We start from the raw sequence: 18,804 nt of genomic DNA, 5'->3' as shown, positions 1-18,804 counted from the left end.
TGGTGTCGGTTCTGCGCGGAGCTCCTCCCAGCTCCCGCCCACCGCCCGCTACACCGGGACTGCTGGTGTTCCTGGTGTTTTTATGTGGAGGCGAGGTGGGGCCACAAATGGGCAGATGTGACCAGAGAAGCTGTTTTCCTTTCTGGGCCGAAGGCCGGCTGTGGCCAGGAAGAGTGGGGCCCCATTCTCCATGGTCCCCTTCCCCGAGGTGGGCTGGAGGCCTGAGCAGGCCGAGTGCCAATTTCCTGGTCTCTGAAACGTTCACCGGGTCACCAGCCAGCAGAGGGTCCCTGTGGTCGGGAGCCTGCCTCCCTCTGGTTGTTGGGTGGGGTGGCAGGCCGGCCCGGGGCAGTATAGAGGAACTGGGGAGCACTGGCCAGCCAGAGTAACCTGGAGACAGCCCCAGGCTGGGACAGAGCCTGGCCTCCAGCCAAGCCTGGCAGTGAAGGTCCACAGTATCAGAGGAGGGGTGGTCAGAGTTTGGGCCCAGAGAAGCAGGACTGTGAGATAGGACAGCTGGCCAGAAGGCAGGACCCACATGCGTAGAGGAGAGGGGCTTTTAGGTAGAGGGAACAGCATTTGCAAAGGCACAGAGGCATATCTTGCTTAAGATAATGGCAAGGTCTGGAATCTCGGGGCAGGCTACGTGCTGCAATGGAGTGGGCTGAGGGCAGGGGCGGGGACCAGCGCTCCTGGGGCCTGGCCATCGTGTGTGGTCAAGAGAGTAGATGGGGAAGGAGGCCAGGACAGCCGCCTGGCCCCGGCCTGAGCCCCTCCCCCATCGCTGACCCCTGACACGTCGGAGGTACCGGAGGGGCCTCGAGGGGCCCCTATGAGGGCCCAGCCCGGGGTCCGTGGCACCAGCAGGAGACCAGGGAGTGGCTCACACTGAAACGTGGGGACAGAAGGGCAGGCCCCGGGCTCCGGCTCAGCCTGCCGGGCACGACTCCGGTGCTGCTGCTCCCTGGCAGTGAGCCGAGAACCTCAGCCTCCTTGTCCACAGCGTGGAGATGTGGTGGTGCCCCGCCAGGCTCTCCGGAAGGGGGGACGGGACCCTGCGTGTGCAGTGTTCTGCGTGCACTAAAGCTACAGGGGCTGCAAGGCGAGGCTGGGGGACGCTGGGTGTGCTTGTTATTTGGAAGCAATTCCTGAGAAAGCAAAGAAGGAAACAGTTAAAAGTACAAAGCCCGGGATAGGGAAGCAGAGCCGTTTCACTGGATGCCTTCGATGCTCCGTGCTTGTTCAGGCAATTTCCTCAAGGACACGACAAGTCCGGCGGTCCCCACTCTGCCGTGTCCCCAGAAGGACGTGGGCGCCAAGCTCTGCGTGCCCTGGTGCCCACTGCCGCTGTGTCGTGCGGACTTCCCCGGGAGCCTGCGGCCGGGGCTATGGGGCTGCAGGGCTGCGCGGTCCAGCTGTCCCAGATGAGGACCGGGGGCCCAACCCGAGTTTTATAGGAAGCAGATTTATGGGGAAGCGAGTGCAAGTTGGTGGTGAGGAGGGAGTTCCTGCTTTCCTCGCGGAGGGGGGGTTTACAGGGTGACGGCTCTGAGCAAGCCGTGAAGTCCCCGAGGCCGGGGTGGCCGAGCCTCTTTTCCAGCCAGGCGGTATTGCCCTGTTCCTTTGAAGAGCAGCTTTCCCGCGAGCGGGGTCCAGGTGAAGCTGTGAGGCCCCTGGTTGAAAGGAGGATGCGTGGGAAGGGGGGGCCGACGCGAGGCTGGATACAAGACCCCGGCCGCGTTCTGTCGGTAACCGGGACCCGGTTTGGCCCGGAGGCACTCATCTGGCTAAGGATGTCACCGGACAAACCTCAGCAGCAGCCGGAGGAGTAGGGTCAGGGGACACATTAACGTGGAGAGCGGCCGGCTGGCTGCCGAGGGGTCATGTGCTTACTCTGAGCTAGGCCCTCACAGCAACCCGGTGAGGCGGGGATGTTATGACCCTGGGACAGCGGGGAAGCCAAAGCAGTCAAGTTAGGAGACTCGCCCGAGGTCACACCAGAGGGAAAGGGCGGAGTCGGGATCCCAGCGCACGTCTTGAGCTGTGATGTGATGAGGCCGGTCAGGAAAGAAAGAAGGTGGCAGAACAGACAGAAGTAGGCAGGCTTCCTCTTTGCGGAAGCCACACGTGAGCTGAAACAGAATGGCCAAGAGCCGCCGCGGGAAGAGTTGGGGGAAGCGTGCCAGGCAGCACGTCTGCAAAGGCCCTGAGGCAGGAATGGACCAGACTCGGGCGAAAAGCAAAACGAAGGCGAGGGCGGTGGAGCACAGTGAGCCAAGGGGAGAGGAGCCCAGGAGGAGGGGAGCCTGGCAGGGCCCAGACCCTGTGAGGCCGCCAGAGCATGGGCAGGAGTTTAGAGGGTGTGCAGAGAGGGCAGCTGTGGGAAGCTGGCCGAGCAGAGGTGGGAAACGTGCTGGAGGGGAGAGTGGAGGACTTCCAGGGCCTCTCAGATACTTCAGAGGCTGGGCCTCAAATCAAGCGTGCAGTAGAGCCTTGAGCCCACGCGCCTCACCTTTCCCAAAGGCCCTGGGGTGACCGGATCCTGACGCCAGGACTTGAGATTTAGCCAGAGTGCAGATTTGGGGGCCTCAAGCCCAGTCTTTGTTAACCAGCACCAACCAGCACGTTGGTTAAAGAAGTCCCTTCTCTTATTAGGATTTTTGTGTCAATCTCCCAAGTTTTAAATCTGGGCAACGAGTCCATCCAAAAAGCAGCAGACAACTTCCGGGATACCTCCCGAGGGGCGAGTGACAGCATTTCCAGGGCTCCCACAGGCCGTGTGGAAGGTCTGAAGAAGACAGGCCAAGTGCACAGCACGTCTGCTGACCGCTCGTTAATGCCAGTGGCCGGAGACGGGCACAGGTGACCCGGCAGGTTGCCTCCCTCCTGAGCCTCCGTCGGTTGTGACAACTGCCCGCCACGAGTGCGTGCCGACCACAGTGATGCTTGTTGGAGCATCACTCAAAACTCAGAGTGTGTCGGGGGTGCAGAGACCCAGCTTGTTTTGCACCTAAATGCCCCCTGATCCCTGTTCCTCCCTGGAGGGCCCATGAGCCCAGGGCCATTTGGCAAATCAGACTCCTCGTGTCACCTGACTTCTCCTAATGCCTGTCGGCGCCTTGGAGCCTGCCCCGAGCAGGGAGGAGAGCACGAGGTCTGGTTTTGATTAGAGGGGCCTGGATGCACGCACAAGGTCAGCCAGGGTCGGTCTGTGCTCCTGGCCGAGAAACGAGCGCCTGGGACTCAGCCCTTCTGAGTGGCCCCGCTTCCTAGGCACCGGTGCAAACCCTGGCCGGAGGTATGTGGATCTGGCCGGGCCGGGGTTGGGAGTTTTAGGCTTTCAGCTCTTCTCCGTGGCCCCTGCACAGCCACTCCTGCCTGCCTGGGTCTCCTCCTCTGTAAATCGGGACCGGTGATCCCTCCCAGGCAAGTGAGGGATCCGTTAGGGAAACCCCGTGAAGGAGTCGAGCGCAGCACCTGCCCTAGGGGAGGCCACTCGCAGGCAGCTTCTCTAGGTGTTTCGAACGCAGGCTCGATGTGAGGAACCCAGGCTCTGTCCCGGCACTGGGCGGGGGGTGATGAAGAGCTGTTGGGATCTGGGGCCCATCTCCTTCTCCTCGGTGCTTCCAGGTGCTGGTTCTGGTGCCGTCACAGCCCACGTTCACCCCCACTCAGCCCCTGGCCCAGCAAGCGGTAACAGCCTGGGGGCAGCCGGTCCAGGCCAGTCCCAGCCTCCACCGCCCCCTTTGTGGTCACGCGTCCTGGGAGCCCAGAGCGGATGGGCCACCGAGGAGCCGGCACCTTCTAGCTCTCTCCCTCTCCCACGCCTGCCCTTTTTGCCTAAATCTCCGTCACGTCTGTGTTCCACGAAGGTGTTTCCTCCTGGAAGAACTTGTCTCTTCCCTCCCGGTGAAGAATTCTTTCCGTCAGTCTGAGTAGAACGGATTTAGGAGAAGAAGGTGTTCAGAAAGGCGTAGGTCTAACCAGCTGTGTGATGGCAGGCCACCGTTTCATTCATTCGTGTTGCCCGGTGTCTGTCTGGTCCTCAGGATCCCAGTGTGAGCGAAAGCAGACATGGTCCCCTGTGAAGCGTTCGGTCTAGAAGAAAGACTGAATGCTAAATAAGGGTTGGAGTTGCTGTAGAATAACGAGCTGAGAAAAAAACGTTCTGGAGGGAAGGATCTGGAGCTCCTAGGGGTCTAGCGTTCGGGTCTGAGCAGGGGAGGTGGTGAAGAGAATGGTTTCACCAGCCTGGTGAAGGATTGCCCCCTTCCCGGCACTGGTCCTCGGCTGCCACGGCTGCTGACACGGTGGGCTGGAGAAGTCCACGCCCTTCTAAGCAGGAAGCCGTCCTGCACGCCTGCACCCTGAAACCTCACCAGACCTTCGTGGTCTGATCTCTGGCGGTGGCGGTAGGCACCAGGGTCAAGAGAAGCGTCACGTTGTCCCCACAGTTGTGGGAAACAGCCACAGGCTCGCGAGGGGGCTTGAGGGGCTGCACATGTTACAGCCCAACCCAGAGGGCCCTTAGACACCCAAGGAGACCTGTCATCCCTGTGTCAGACCGCGGTTAAGAGCACGGGTTCTGGGGCCTGGCTGCCTAGATCAGAATCCCAGCTCCAGCAGTCATGATCCACGTGACCTTGAGCAAGTCCCTCAACTCCTCCGTGCCCGGTCCATAAAATGGGGATAGCACAGTACCTGCTTCATAGGGTGGGAAAGATACCGCAAAGATCACTTGATAAACGTGGGTTCCGATTACGGTAATCGGTCACAGATGAGGAAACGGGTCCGGAGAGGACGGGGCCTCACCCCAGGCCCACAGCAAGCCAGCAGCAGAGTCAGAGCAGGTGCGCCCTGGGCAAGGCTCTGCCGATGTGTGCTGGGTACTGGCTGAAGCCTGAGCTTCAGCTGAGGGCGGAGGGGAGATAGGGAGTAAGTCCTCATCCTCAAGAGACCCCCTTCCCAGGGGCAAACTGCTCGCCCTCACGTCTGGATTTATCCGCGCACAGGATGGCACGTGCCAACGCCTGGGGCCCGTCGAGATGACTGGCTTCACTCGTTCGGCCGGCACAGGCTCGCCAGCATCCACCCTCTGTTCCACCTAGGGCTGCAGAGGTCAGACCAGCCCCCTATCCTGCTGCTGAGGTTTGAGCCGCGTGCCGAGCCCCTGCCGGGCACGGGCAGTCGGGAACCCCGGCATGAAGAGGTCATCGGGTGTCTGTCACACACAGTGTTCCCAGGCCTGGGGTGCCCCACCCCACCATCAGCTGACTGCCGCTCCTTCCCAGTCCTCAGTGAGAACACCCACCCGCTCTCTCTGCAGCCCGGCCTGAGCCGACCCCAGGGAGAATTCTGCCCCCTCTGTGCTCCAGCGACGGCCCGTCTCCCACCCCGTCTCGGGCTGGCTACTCAAAACTGTCTTCTACCTGGCGCCTGTGCCCCTGCAGCTTGGGAGCTCCACGTGGGCAGGGACTGTATTCGCTCCAGCCCTGTGTCCTGTGCCGACATCGGGCCCTTTGGAAAGGACAAGGGGAGAAAGGAGAATGATGCTCCCTGGGCCCCCAGGCCCTCTTCAGCCTCGGGTTGTGCGGGCAGATTCCTGGTCAGTGCAAGCTAGGGAATGGTGTGGTCTGGGCCAGGCACTGAGCCCAGTGAGAGGGACCCGGAGGCTCTGTGAGGCCGCCGGGGAGAGGCTGGGCTGCCTCACGGCTGAGCGCGTGGAAGCCGGGCCGTGCTGCCCCCTTTCCCGCGTCTGATGCCCCAGAACAGGCCACAGGGCAGCTGAGCGTCTGTGCCCCTGGGAGGCTGAGCCCCCTGCAGAGCCAGGCTGGCACTGTCCCGGCAGCGGCATCACGGGTTTCCCGTGCACATTTACCGTTCCCTTTAACGCCCTCTGAGCCTGTTTAAATGCACGTGTAAATACGGGTAGGAAACCCCATTGCCCTCCCACCACCGGCGTTCCCTGTGGCACTTTCTCACAGAGCTCAAGACTTGGCGTCAGGGGTGACTCTGGTTCCAGCGAGAATCAGACGTGGGGCCTGGAACAGGGAAGCTTGGCTTCCTTTGTGTTAAATGATGAATGATAGCACGAGCTGCATTTACTGTATGCCTACCGCATGCCGGACGTTTTCACACACTCGCACATCGCATCCTTGCCATGACCCCATTTTCCAGATTCAGAAGCTGAGGCACAGGGAGGTTAGGGAACCTGCCCAAGGTTGCGTGGCCACTGCTCTGCTGGTCTGGCCCCTAAGCCCAGGCAGACTACGTGGAGGGTTCTGACAAGGCTTGGACCCCTGTGCCTAGTCCGCCCAGTGGGGGTGAGACCCAGGAGAGGCCCCGAGGGACAGCAGGGACACCTCCTCGGCGTTCCCCAGACGTGAGCGTTCCCTACGCCACACATGCCTCATTGAGCACCAAGAGTTTCAAACACGCTTTGTGGTGGAAATTTCCCGAAATGGCACACCCATTTCCCTCTCCTCTTCGGGGAAACAACCTGAGTCAGCCTGGCCTCTTTTCCTTACAGTTCATAAAACCTTTATGAACTTCAGTTACCAAGACAGCCACTCCCCTTAAGGGCCACAGAATGCTCGTTAGTGTTTGTCCCCGTGCCGAATGTCCCCAGACACCCGAGCCGGAAATAGCCCTTCCCTTTTGACTTTGCTGTCGTCAGCCGATCCGTGCTGCTGCCTCACAGCGGGTTTGCTGTGAAGACTGTGGTGGGGGCTCCACGTGCACACGCAGGTGGGACGATGGGGACTCCCGACCGGTTGGTGACGTGCCTGGGCTCTGCCCCAGCCGTTTGCCCCGTGGGAACATTCTCACGCATTTGCCAGGTCACAGCCCGACTCTGGGTGACTGCGTTATGCAAAGATGGCCTCGATTGAGTTAAAAATTATTTTGCTCATTAGATCTCTACGGGAAAGACTGTCAGAATCTGTTCCTTTTTCCTGTAGGCTTATGAGGAGCGTAACTGGAGACAAGACGATAGGATTTTTTTAACCATCCATTTTGAAATAATTACAGATTCATAAGAAAGTGCAAAAAAAAAAAAAAACCAGTGAAGAGAGGTCCCGTGTACACGTCACCCAGTTTTCCCCCACGGCCACATCTCCCGTCACTGGAGAACAGCATCTACACGGGGAAGCTGACAGCCGTACTGTGTATGCATACGGCTCTCGGCCATCCCATTACATGTCGATTTCGCGTAACCGCTTCAGCGATCAGGAACTGACATCGTGGGGGCACCTTGCTGGCCCAGTCACTGGAGCCTGCGACTCTTGCTCTCGGCGTAGTGAGTTCAAGCCCCACGTTGAGTGTGGAGATTACTTAAATGAGTCAATAAATCTTAGAATTATCACTCAATAGCTGAACATCCTGCCAGGCACGCTGCGCCCTCTCCGCCTCTCTCCATGGGGGGCTGTATGAGTTAGTATCTACGCCCGCCCGCTTCGAGAGCAAAAGAGGCATGATTAAGTACGACAGGGCAGCGGCTACAAACTGGGACTGTCCTGGGCACAGCCAGACATACGGTCACCCTAATATTTCCTCGTGTGACTCCTTGAACCTTTCAAAGTAGGTACCAGCTACCCCCACACGCAGATGCGCCCAGGGTCACGTGGCTGGGGGGGTGGGGCGCCCAGCCGGCACCCAGGTGGTCTGGCTGTGGATCCGGACCACCGCCGTTGAAAGGAACCACCATGACCCCGTGGATCACCTCTTCTCCGAGAGGCATGGAAATTGGGTTCTAAAGAGAGGAGGGACTCTCTCGTCCAGCGTGCTTGCCAACCTGGCCTGGGGTTGTGGTGCCCGAGCCTGCACCCTGGGTGTGGCATGGCGTGGCATGGCGTGGCATGGCGTGGCATCCTGGGTGGTCAGCGTGGGCCCAGAGCAGCAGTGCTGAGGGGCTCGGCCAAAGGGAACTCAGTTCTGTCTGGGGGCTGGGAGCCTGGGGGAGGTGGAGCGGGTGGAGGAAGTCCCTCAGAGCGGGTGGCCCCTGAGGGAGCCAGCTGGTAGTGAGTAGGGCAGGCGGTGGGCAGAGGGGCCCCTGGGAGATTGCGGGGCAGTGGGGGGTTGCGGTGGGAAGGGAAGGGTGAGAGGCTGCTGGGACCATCTGGGTCCGGGCCTGGGTTGAAAGTAACGGGTCAGAAGCAGCTAACCTTGAAAAACAACTCGAAGTGGGCCGTGGAGACAGGCAGAAACCCGAGACACAGGGGGCCCACCTCATCCCTTCATGGGCCTGAGTTCTGGAATAATCTGGAGCGGGGAGGGCCCTCAGACACCACCCCCTGGCGCCATCGGACTGGGCCTGGCAGGTCGCAGTGACGACAGGTCACGTCTGTACCGTGCAGGGAAGGGGGCTCCGATTTGAGCCCCTCCGACGTGCGTGATGCTTCTCATATGTGGTTGCTTTTGATTTGGTTTCCAACCTAGCCTAGACTCCGGGTCTCTGGCCGCTCCCACCCCCCCCCCACCCCCCGCACTCTTCTCTTCCCCGTGGGTCACCCAGCTGCCCTTCATTGCCTGGCCCTTCACACAGGCTGGCGTGGCCTCGCGTCTGGCCAGGGGTCCTCTGTACCAAAGATGTCAGCTCTGCTCTGGTTGGCCAGGAGAGCCTGTGTCCCAGCAGCCCCTCTTGCCTGTTGGAGAGAGTCCATCCCAGACCCTGAAACCAGACCCAAAGTGGATGCGAGTGAGAGGGTCAAGGCACTGTGCTCGGTGGGACTTTGTGGACTTTGCTGTGAATGTTGCAGGGCACCCTGTCAGTCCTGGGGGGCGGAGGCACGGTCCACACTTCGGGACGGTCACTAAGCACCTTGGGGTGGGCAGCGAGATAAAGCAGTTTTCCGGCAAGTGATGCTGGCGGGCGTCAGGGTCTAGAACTCACATGTGGGTAGTGTGGGCGGAGAGGAGGGTAGCCGAGGGGAAGAAGACAGAAGGACGGCCGAGGGGAAGGTGACAAGAGGAAGGGAAGGTGACAGAACAGCGGTCAAGGAGGAGGTGACGGGTGGCCGAGGGAAGGTGAGAGGCAGGGCACATGGGACTTTCTGCAGAGCCCCGCCCCCTCAGGTCTACACTTTGGGGAGCCTGTTGCCCGAGTCACGTGGGTGCAGGGTATCTCAGTGGCGGCCGCCTCCGGACGAGACAGGGCCTGGCTTCCAGCCACCCAAGGAGCCCGGGAGGGGAGCCCGCAGGCTCCGCGCAGGACCAGTCCACCGCTGCTTCCCATGAGGCTGAACGTGCTCAGCACCCTGGCCCGGGGAGAGGCTGGGGGCCAGTAAAAGTGGCCACCCCTGTCGCCTGGTCAGCCCTGGCCTGGCCCCGGCCTGGAGCCTCAGCAACTCTCTGGGCGTTGACGGATGTGAGGGAAATCTCCGGAATCTGGGGCTTCATCGGGGTTTAGGGGCCTGGGATACTCAAGTGGAATTTCTGGTCTCCCTGCACGTGTTCTGGGGGCTTGGGGACGGCGTATTGCCATCGATGTCACCGAGTGACCTTGTGACCGGGCATGGGAAGGGTCTGGGTTCCCCCGTCCTGCTTGGGGGGCAGTGCTCAGAGCCCCACCTTTGAGCCAGGGCGTGAACTCCCAGGACGCACAGACGGCAGGGGAGGCAGACAGGAAGGTGAGGGCTGTGGGTCGGGGTGCCAGCACGGCACGGGGGGAGGGGGGACTAGGCTCTAGCACAGGGGTCCTGGGCTGTGGGGGAGTGCCAGCGGGCTCGCTCACTCAGTCAGCAGAGAAGACCGAGTGCTGCACTTCAGATGAAGTCCCTCCAGCCAGCACACAGACTCCAGCCCTGCAGGCCACACCCCTCCAGTCAGCCACAGCAAGAAGCCTCTGTCCTCGAGACCCTTGTCCTCGGGATCTGAGCCCGCTGCTAAAGCCCACACCACTCAGGCACTGACTGGGGAACTCCCCAGCAAGAGCCACTGGGGGGTTTTCGGGTACAGGGCCCTGGGTTTGGGCCAGAGCAGAGGGCCGCCTGCCGAGACCCCAGGAGCAGCCTCTCTGTCGGTCCCTGCGCTCGTCCTAGACCCTCCTTCCGCGTTCCTCCAAGGCCGGTCCTTGGCCCTCCTCTGGACTCTGTCTTCTACCCTGCCCTTCCTGCTCTGACTTGCCCTTCACCTTGGCCGGCAGTCAGACTGGACTCCGTCCCCAGCACCTTCTCTGCGAGCAGGTGTCCTCCCTTGCTAGGCTCATCGCCACCCCTCTGTTGCTCAGCTCACGCTCCCCATCACTCTGACACTTGCATCCACTCTGGGAGGTACTTTGGGTGAGTGCTGTCATCCCCACTCCTGGAGGGAGACCTGAGCCGGGCCACCCCAAGAGACGGTCCTCAGGACGAGGAGGGGCCGACCTTCTAATGCTACAGCCATTTCCCTTCTCCTGCTCCATCTACTTCCAGATTCCAGTAAACAAGCCTGTGGACAGACCCACAGTCCCTTCTGAGCTACCCCAGCCACAAAGCACAGCTTAGGATCTTATCAGTGTGCCTGGCTGGCGGGCTCCCCTGGGCTCCCAAGATGTGGTTCCCCTGGCCCAAGGCCAGGCCTTGACCCAGGGGGCTCCAGCGTGGCTCCTACAGGGCCAGGGACATCTCCTGCCCTGTGCCGGAGCTTTCCATCATCAGCTGTGGGTGCTGGGACCCCGCAGGTGCATGGGCTGGGAAGTTTCTGTTGTAATGAGGGGAAACGGCCTGGCCACACTAGCGGATCCCACCCTGGCCTCAGGGCTACCCCTGCCAGCTCTCCCCGGGGTGAACCAGCCGGGCCGAGAGCACAGGGCAGGGCTTGTGCACAGGTTCTCCTCGATCCCCCTGCCTGCTGCAGGCCAGGTGGGCGGGAGAATAAACAGCTCTCGCATTTAGCGGGAAGATTTACGGTGCCGCCGGAGGGGACCCGTCCCAGCCCTGTGCAGTCCGGAACGGCCCCGGAGGCGGGGACGATAAATCCAGCCCATTATTTTTTACGAGCCTCCCACCCCATAAACAACTCCTCTGGCTGGTGAGCCCAGCTTCACGCCCTTCTCCTGGCCTGGCCTCCAGCCAGCCCTGGCCGGGCACCGGGACCCCAGCACTTACTTTGTGGCGCTGGCGGTGGGGATCTTCCTGTGCTGCAGCGCCTCAGGCCGCCCAGAGAGGACCGTGCAGGGCAGACGGTGGACCCAGCCCGAGAGGCACCTAGCCCTGGCCCCCTTGGCGGCCACAAGTCCCGTGGCCTCAGTTTCTGTTCCGTGAAGTGGGGCAGACATCGGTATTCGTTGATACTCATGAATTAATATTTACAAGGACTGCTCTGGACACAGTGTGCCTAGGCACCGCTGTGTGCCCAGCCCCGTGCCTGTGCTTTGCCACGAGTGATCAGATCCCGAGAACAGTCTTGTGCTGCTAAGTCCCTCTTGCAGGCGAGAAAGTGGACATTGAGAAGCAGAGAGATTTGTGCATGGAGCCCTCCCATGTGTGTCCTTTACCCATTACGGGCCTCGGAGGGTGCTCTTTTTCTGCCTCAAATGCCATTCCCCAGCCCCTCGCTTCCTGGAGAACTCGTCGTCCTCCTTCAGAACCCGGCTCGCTTTCGCCTCCTCTGTGAAGCCACCTCTGACTGTTGCCAGACACGTCTTCCTCTCCGTGTGTGCCACAAGGTTCTGAGCGGCTCAGCTCGCTCGCGCGCTCTCTCTCTCTCGCTCTCTCTCTCTCTCAGGAGACCCGTGTGTGAGCTCCTAGAAAGGGCACAGACATGTTTCTTACGCCGAACCCAGTGCGGGGAGCAGAGGAGACGTGCCGAGTGGCAGTGAAACGGGATGGGATTGACCTCGTGGGGGGAACAAAGGTCTGAATCGTGTGTGGCCTCGGTGGCAGGTCCCTCCCGTGGGCAGGATGCGCGGCACCCGGCGAGGACTTGCCCCGCGCGTGCAGCCAGGCCGTGGTTTGGCTGGGGGCCGCGGCTGCCGGTCTCGCCTGGGCTGGCTCCCCGGCTGCGTGGGCTCCCCGGCTGCGTGCAGTCGGCCGAGGCCCCTCCAGCGGGAGAGCCCAAGTTTGCCAGAGGCTCGGAGACTCTCCCCTGCCACGGCCACCTCCTTGCCTCTCTGCCTACGCCGATTCTTCATCGGGGCACCTTTCCTCCCTGCTGCCCCAACCCTGCCCTCTTCCTCCCGGCGCCCTCCCCCCTCGTGCACCCAAACATGTATCCGGGGAAGCCACAGCTAGGCCGTCTAAGTTAGAATCAATGGTGAGAATCTGCGTTAAGTTCCCACAAGTGGTTACACCTGCCTTTGATATGAGCTCGCGGGAAAGGGAGACGTACTCGACATTTGTTGAGTGCCTACTGTGTACCTAGCCCTTTATACCCTTTACTTCCCAGAGGACGCTTGGCAGGGACAGCCGCCACCACAGGGCACAAAGCAGGGGATGGGGGTGCCGGGAGGGACCGCAGCACCGCTGGTTTGGGACGGAGCCACACAAAGTGTCTCTGTCTCTCGAGCCCCCGCTCTGAACTGCGCCGCGGCAGGCCGCGGAGGAGAAGCACCAGCTGTGGGGCCGGGGGGCTGCTCTGTGTCCTCAGAGGACCTCCTGCTAGCGTGTCCCCCAGCGTTCTTATCGGCTCCTCCTCCCAGGGGCCCCAGGGCTGCTGTGGCAACACTGTGGGGGCCGGGCACCCCCCCCCCAGGTCCCCTCCATCTAGTCGCCTGTCGAGAGAGAAACGATTTGTTCCCTGGTCACGGCCAGGCCCATGGTCTGGGGGCTGTGAGCTGACTGTCCCCCATGGCTTCCTCTAGGGAGGGATATGGTTGTCAGATGAAAGAGAGGACGCTGTTGCCACTTGGGTTTCAGGTAAGCAACGAATACTTTGTTAGTGTAGGTATGACCCACGTGCCATCTGGGACATACTGATACCTGGAAGTGTCTGTTGTTTTTCTGAAATCCACACGTAACTGGGCATCCTCTGTGTCTGTCAGGCACGTGTGTAAATCTGGCAGCCCTGGGAGGAGGAGAAGGACACCCCAGACCTCAGGCCTCTCGAGCCTGGGCGGAGTGAAAAGCCTGCCGGGCCTCAGACGGGCTTGGACGTGCTCGTGCTGACGCCTAGTGGTCAGCAGGGGAACTTCAGGGGGTCGGAAGGGGAGGGGGGTAGCCGCGAGGTGACCCAGGGGCCGGGGAAGAGGGGACACGGGGGAGACAGGTCGCCTTCACGGAGCACCTGAGACCCGAGGGGCTTCACAGAGCAGGAGGCTGGGCCGGTTCGGGGCCGCACACCTTCAAATGGGCCGGGATGGGAGGCGTGAGGCAGAACCTGGAAACCAGGCCCACACCGCCTCAGCGACGCCCACGGAGCTCTGCAAACGTTTGTCCACGCGTGTCTGCCCAGACCGCCGCGTGGTCCTCGCATCCACTAGACAGGCTCCCTCCCATCCCACAGAGACAGCTTTCCGGGGGCCCGGGTGTCGGACCTGGTCCAGGCACTGGCGAGGCGCCGGAGAAAGGCTGGTGTCCGTCCCTGCTTTCCGAGAGGGCAGGCCCGGCCCAACCCCCCCTGCTGTCACCCGGGATGCCGGGAGCCAGCCACATCTCAGCAGCGCGTCGCACGCGGTGCCTGCCCACACAGTGAGCAGCGGTGACCGTGTGGGCCGGACATCCCGCTGGCCTGGCTCGCGGCTTCCGCACGGAGGCTCGCACAGGTGGTGCTCTGCGAAGGCTCATGGAATGTGCGAGGGCCCGACGAGCACCTCGTGAGCCGCCTCCTGACGTGGCAGAAAGAACGCGGAGCCTGAGAGCCGGGGCATCGGGAGCCCCAGGGGACAGAGTTGAAAGGTTCTGTGTAGACGCCGGGCTGACTGCTGCGTGACCCAGTGGAAAAGGAGGGCTTTTGTCTACATGGTCTCCAACGTCCCTTCCAGTTCTAGCTTTCCAGAAAACTGGTCCCTTCTGGCTGTTTGCTGGCATGTAATCCACAGCGAGACCGCTTCACTTTAGAGCCATGACTTGTCTACAACCGCTGCGCCTGGAACCCACCGCCCCGCGGGCGTGTGTTGAACGCCCACGAGCGGCTCGACTGTGGTCGCGGCCCCTGCGAGAGCGGAGCCCGCGAAAGGCACAGAGGAGAAGCAGCCCGGTCTTGTGGAACGGTCTGGTGTAGAGGGGACCCGGCCTAAACATACGCGCAAGAAAGCGCAAGTAGGCCAGTGAGCAGATGACGGGGACGGTGTTAGGAGTCCAGTCGCAGGAGGGTTGGACCTGCACGGCTGGCCCAGCTGGGCGGCAAGCACCGAGAGGAGGCGGCGTGCGAGTTCAGAAGGGCCGGTCCGTCCCGGCAGGGGGCCGCTGAGCCTGAAGGAAGGGCGGCCGGCAGTAGGAGGGCCGAAGCGTCCTGCCTAGGGGGCGGGGGGGTGGGGGGCAGTGAGGGAAGATCAGACCCACCGAGGCAGTGAGACACGGGCAGGGGGGCAGCCAAGGGGGCCCCAGGGTGGTAGGTAGGGTGTGGGGCGAGCGTGTGACCGCTGCTGGAGAGGGGCCCAAGGGGACCTTGTCCCTGCTCCACCCCACCAGTTGGGAGATCTCTCTCTGAGCCTCAGCATCGTCACCCCTCAGGTGGGCCTGCTGACAGGACCTGTGCCCAGAGTCGTGCAGACAGTCAATTAGGGACATTCGCAAAGGGGCAAATTGCACGGGGCCTGGCCTTGAGGGGCTCTGGGTGAGCGGGAGTCTGTGGTCTCCTGTACTCCCACTCCCCAGGTGGGGGCGCCCTGCTCCGTGTCCCTTGGGCAAGCCACCCAACTTCTCTTCACTCCTTCCTCCTTTTCACTTGCAAGGTGGGGAGAACAGGTTACTCGGAGAAGTGCCCGGGAGGCTTTGAGGAGATTATTCATGTAAAGAGTTAGCGTATACAGCAGGCGCTCACTGACAGTAGCCGTGGTTGTCATCAGCCTGCGGCGAGTTTCTGGTGGGCCCCCAGATCCGGCCCCCTGGATCCCCAGGCCTCCCCTCAGTGGTGACCTCTCTGTGCCTCGGCGCTCCCATCTGTTAAGTGGGGCTAATACCCTGGTGTGTGGAACAGCTCGGCACACGGGCAGCTCTGGGCAGTCGGGCTCGGTCGTGGTCGTCGTTCGAATCCCCGCTCCCCCAGTGGCCCATCCCTGCCACCGCTCCTGTGCCTTTCCGTCGTGGCACGGCCTTTCCATGTTTCCTTCATCCCCCTGGTTTTCGCCTGCCTCGCTTGGACGGCTTGCCTCGTCTGGGTTGGGGAAGGCGGTAGCGTCTTCCTGCCACCCCCAAAGGCTCCAGCCTCTTTCTGGGCTCCGTAATTTTCTATTGATGAGGTCGAAGGGGAGGGGAATCCCTCCCTCCGGAGGTGGGGGGAAGGGCGGAGCAGGGTAATTGTTCTTCTCTCCCGTTCCCAGCTCGCCTTCCCTTCCCGTGTGTTTAAGGGACATGGGTGCGGAAAATGATGTTATTGATGAAGTCGCCATAGCAACGACCCTCGGGAGGCACGCATTCCGGCTTTGTTATCCTGGGCCAGGGCAGAGAGAAAGGCCCAGCTCCTAAGTACAAACAGATTGGGCCCGTACCCCCCCGCCCCCCGCCCCGTCCTGCTTGAGATGCATCCGTGAACTTTGCTTTGCCGAGAAGACGCGATGTGCACACTGGCTTGGGGCAGGCAGATTCTGCAGTGGTTTAGCTCTGTGCACATTCTCATGGAGAATCCAGACGTGACGGAAGGCCTTTGGGAAAACCAGGCCCTGGCGGGGAAGGGCTGCCGGGGCCCGTCCCAGGGCCCGGAGGAGGCAAGAATCAAGAAGGGGCCCATCGCGAGGAAGCCCTGGGCACCGGGCAGCCGAAGGCAGGGCCCGGGACCCCGGCCCTGCTCCCCAGGCACGGCGCGGCCCTGGCAGGTCCTTCCCCGCCCTGATCTAGCCTCCGTGTGCTTGCTCATGAGATGGGCATGGCCGTACCCATGTCTGCGACTCATGATGAGGGCTCAGTCACACGAGAGCGTCGTCAGAGCCCTAGTCTCTATATCACGTGTTCTGAAAGACTGAGAAAGGGCTCCTGATTGTGTCCCAGACCCAGCCTTTCTCCCTCTCCCACGGCCACTGCCCTCCCTAGGCTCCTTTGTCCCTTTCAGGGTGATAGCGCCTCCCATGTGCTTGTGGCCCGTGCTGGCTGCCCTCCGACAGCATCCACAGCTCTCTGCCACGGAAGTGCACCCCTACCCTATTTACAACCTTCCTGTGCCCGCCCCCCTCCCAGCCTGGGACGCAGTCCCTCAAGCTCTTATCTGTGTCCTTAGCCTCAGTGGCCCAAAGAAGGGGAGGGCACACTGAGTGAGCGCCTGGGAGGCCCGGCCTGTGACTTAGCCACTTTTATATGGATGGAAACTAAGGCTCAGAGGGACACGGTTGCCCAAGGTGCTGAGGGCAAGTGGCAGAGTCTGAAATCGGACCCCGTGACGCGGCCGTGAAGCGTCTGTCTCCTCATCACTCCCCGCCCCATCCTGGGCACAAAGAGACACTCGGTCGGAGTTTGCAGAGCATCATTAGATTTGGACGGGTTAGATCAAATTAGATTCGACCTGGCGGGCAGCCTGGCCTGACTGGCACCGGGTCCCTGAAGACCAGGATTTCTGGAAACGACTCTGAAATTCGATCTTCTTTCCCCTCTAGGCAGGGAGGTAAACAGGCCTTCCTGCTGAACTTGGCACTGTGGTTACTCCCCATATCAGGACGGGGAGCCGGGCCAAGGGAGGCTGCACCCCGCCCAAGGATGCCGTCTTGTCATCCGGCTCCCAAGAGCACATGCCGTGCAAAGCAGGGGCCGCAGGAGGACAGAGTCTGGGCCAAGGTCCTTCCGTTCTGCGGCTCACGGAGAGCCGCGCCGTGCCCGGCCCCGGGCTTGGCCTCTGCCCTGAAGGAGCCTACGGGCTGGCATCGGTAGAGACGGCGTGCCGGTTAGAACTGGCCAGAGTGCCCCGGCCCCCTCAGGGGAGCCGGGGTGGGGCTGCAGCACAGGGGGTGGAGCGGAAGACGCTGAGGCCTCTTCCGGTAAGGAGCCCAGGACTGTTCCCCTGGAGCACCTCACATGCCGTGGGGTTCATCTATTCAAACTCACTTACCCTCGGCAGTAGCTGTGCTGGTAACCCTACCTGTCAGCTCACTGTCCTCAGGACAGCCCCCCGGGAGAGGGCAGAGAGAGTGCCACCTTCTTTACCCCTGGGGCCGAGGCAGAGGAAGCCCCACGCCAGGCTCCAGGAGACGGAGCTAGAGCCCCTTCCCCTGCCCAGGCCTGAGCCACCTTGGTCGAGCTCATCCGTAAGGTGAGGGACTGACGTGGGTCATCGTAGGTTTGGACTGTGTTAAGGGAGAGGCAGGGGGCTGTCCCACGAGTGACCGCGGGACTTGTCAGAGCCCTTAATGTGTGCTGTGGAGTTCCCGAGGTGCCGTCCCAGAGAACGCATGGCTGCGAATGCCACATAACGCCGTCACGATTCTCTGTGAGATGCTGTCAGGCGGGACAGCCTTCGTCTCTCCCTTCCTCCCTCCCTCCTCCTCTCCCACCCTTGCTCTCCTTGTATTTCTTTCACCCCTGTGCTGGGCACTGAGGACACAGACAAGGATAAAGATGTCCCTCTAAGTTCCCCATGGCGGCTGAGGAGGGTGACTTCGCAACCACGCACATGTAGCACAAGGTAGACAAAGGCAGGAACCCGCTCTGTGCCACACGCATCACGTAGTTCTATCATTCGAGCGTCGTGGCAACCCTCGGAGGTAAAGGTCATGACAACCCATTTCCCAGCTTAGAAAACAGAGACCCAGAGAAGAAGGCATCTGACCAGAGGCTCAGGTACAACGCATCTCAGCCCCAGCCCCTCTTGAGCTCTGCACAGCCTTCCTCGGGGTGCCTAGAGGATGGTGAGCCCACGGGCAGGCCACCCTCTGGGCCCGGGAGCTGGCCCCTCCCTCTGGCTCTCCGCGTTCGGTAAGACCCGCTACGTGCAGCCAGGGTCCTGGGCACCGGGACGTAGCGGTGGACGAGGCCCCTTCCTTCCTGCGGGAGCTCTCTGGTTCGTGGGAGAGGTGGCCGCAGGTCGACGTGCACGGGGGAGAAACGGAGCGGTCCCTGCCTCCCACCCCATCAGCACTTTGCCGACTGGAAGGAAGAGACACGGAGCCAGGAGACTCGGTCACGTCTCCGTCACGTAGCGGGGGCTGTGCCCAGTGCTGCCCGGAGGCATCGGTCTCACGGGCTGGCGCGTCGGCTCGTCGCTCAGCTGAGAGCCCGCGACCTTTCTGAGCGGTCATGGTGGGTGTGGGCCAGGCCTGTCCGAGGCCGCCCTGGTGCCTCCGGCCCGGTGGGAAGGCCGGCACGGCTGCAAAGGGAGAACAGGACTCAGAGGACGAGCGGGCGAGGAGTGGGGGGGCGGGCAGGCTGCTCAGGGAACCTCATGCTGCTCGGAAAGGCTAAAGGGGTGACGCAGGCACAAGAGTCGAGGCCTCGTGCGAGCCTGACGGTCCTGTAGCTGAGCTGAGGCTCCACCCTCATGCGCGGTGGTAGCCGGTGCGAGGTCACGGGAGCCAGGGGTTACGTGCTTTGTTGAGGCGCTGCTCAGAGAGCTTCACGGAGGAGGAGGTGTCTGAACCGGCCTTGAATTTTAATAGGTGTTTAATTCCGAAGACAACCACTGGTGCCAGGTTCCCAGTTCTGTTCACCCCGCGAAATGCTGCCAGTCCGCCTTCTGGGTCCCACAAGTGTAGCTCAGGGACCCCGGGGTGGGAGAGTCTGGCTGGGAGCCCAGCAGCCTGGATTACAG

At 61.9% G+C, this 18,804-nt stretch overlaps 1 protein-coding gene across 4 annotated transcripts in view; it reads left to right on the top strand.

The window, feature by feature from the left end:
- Positions 1–18,804, top strand: part of SCUBE1 (signal peptide, CUB domain and EGF like domain containing 1) — a 131,783-nt gene that overhangs the window by 50,866 nt on the left and 62,113 nt on the right. The window lies entirely within an intron of this gene.

This window comes from Panthera leo, chromosome B4, assembly GCF_018350215.1.
Source record: "Panthera leo isolate Ple1 chromosome B4, P.leo_Ple1_pat1.1, whole genome shotgun sequence".
In the NCBI taxonomy this organism is placed as follows: Eukaryota; Metazoa; Chordata; class Mammalia; order Carnivora; family Felidae; genus Panthera; species Panthera leo.
Note: the sequence above shows the minus strand (reverse complement) of the source record. Positions and strands in the feature narration are given on the sequence as shown.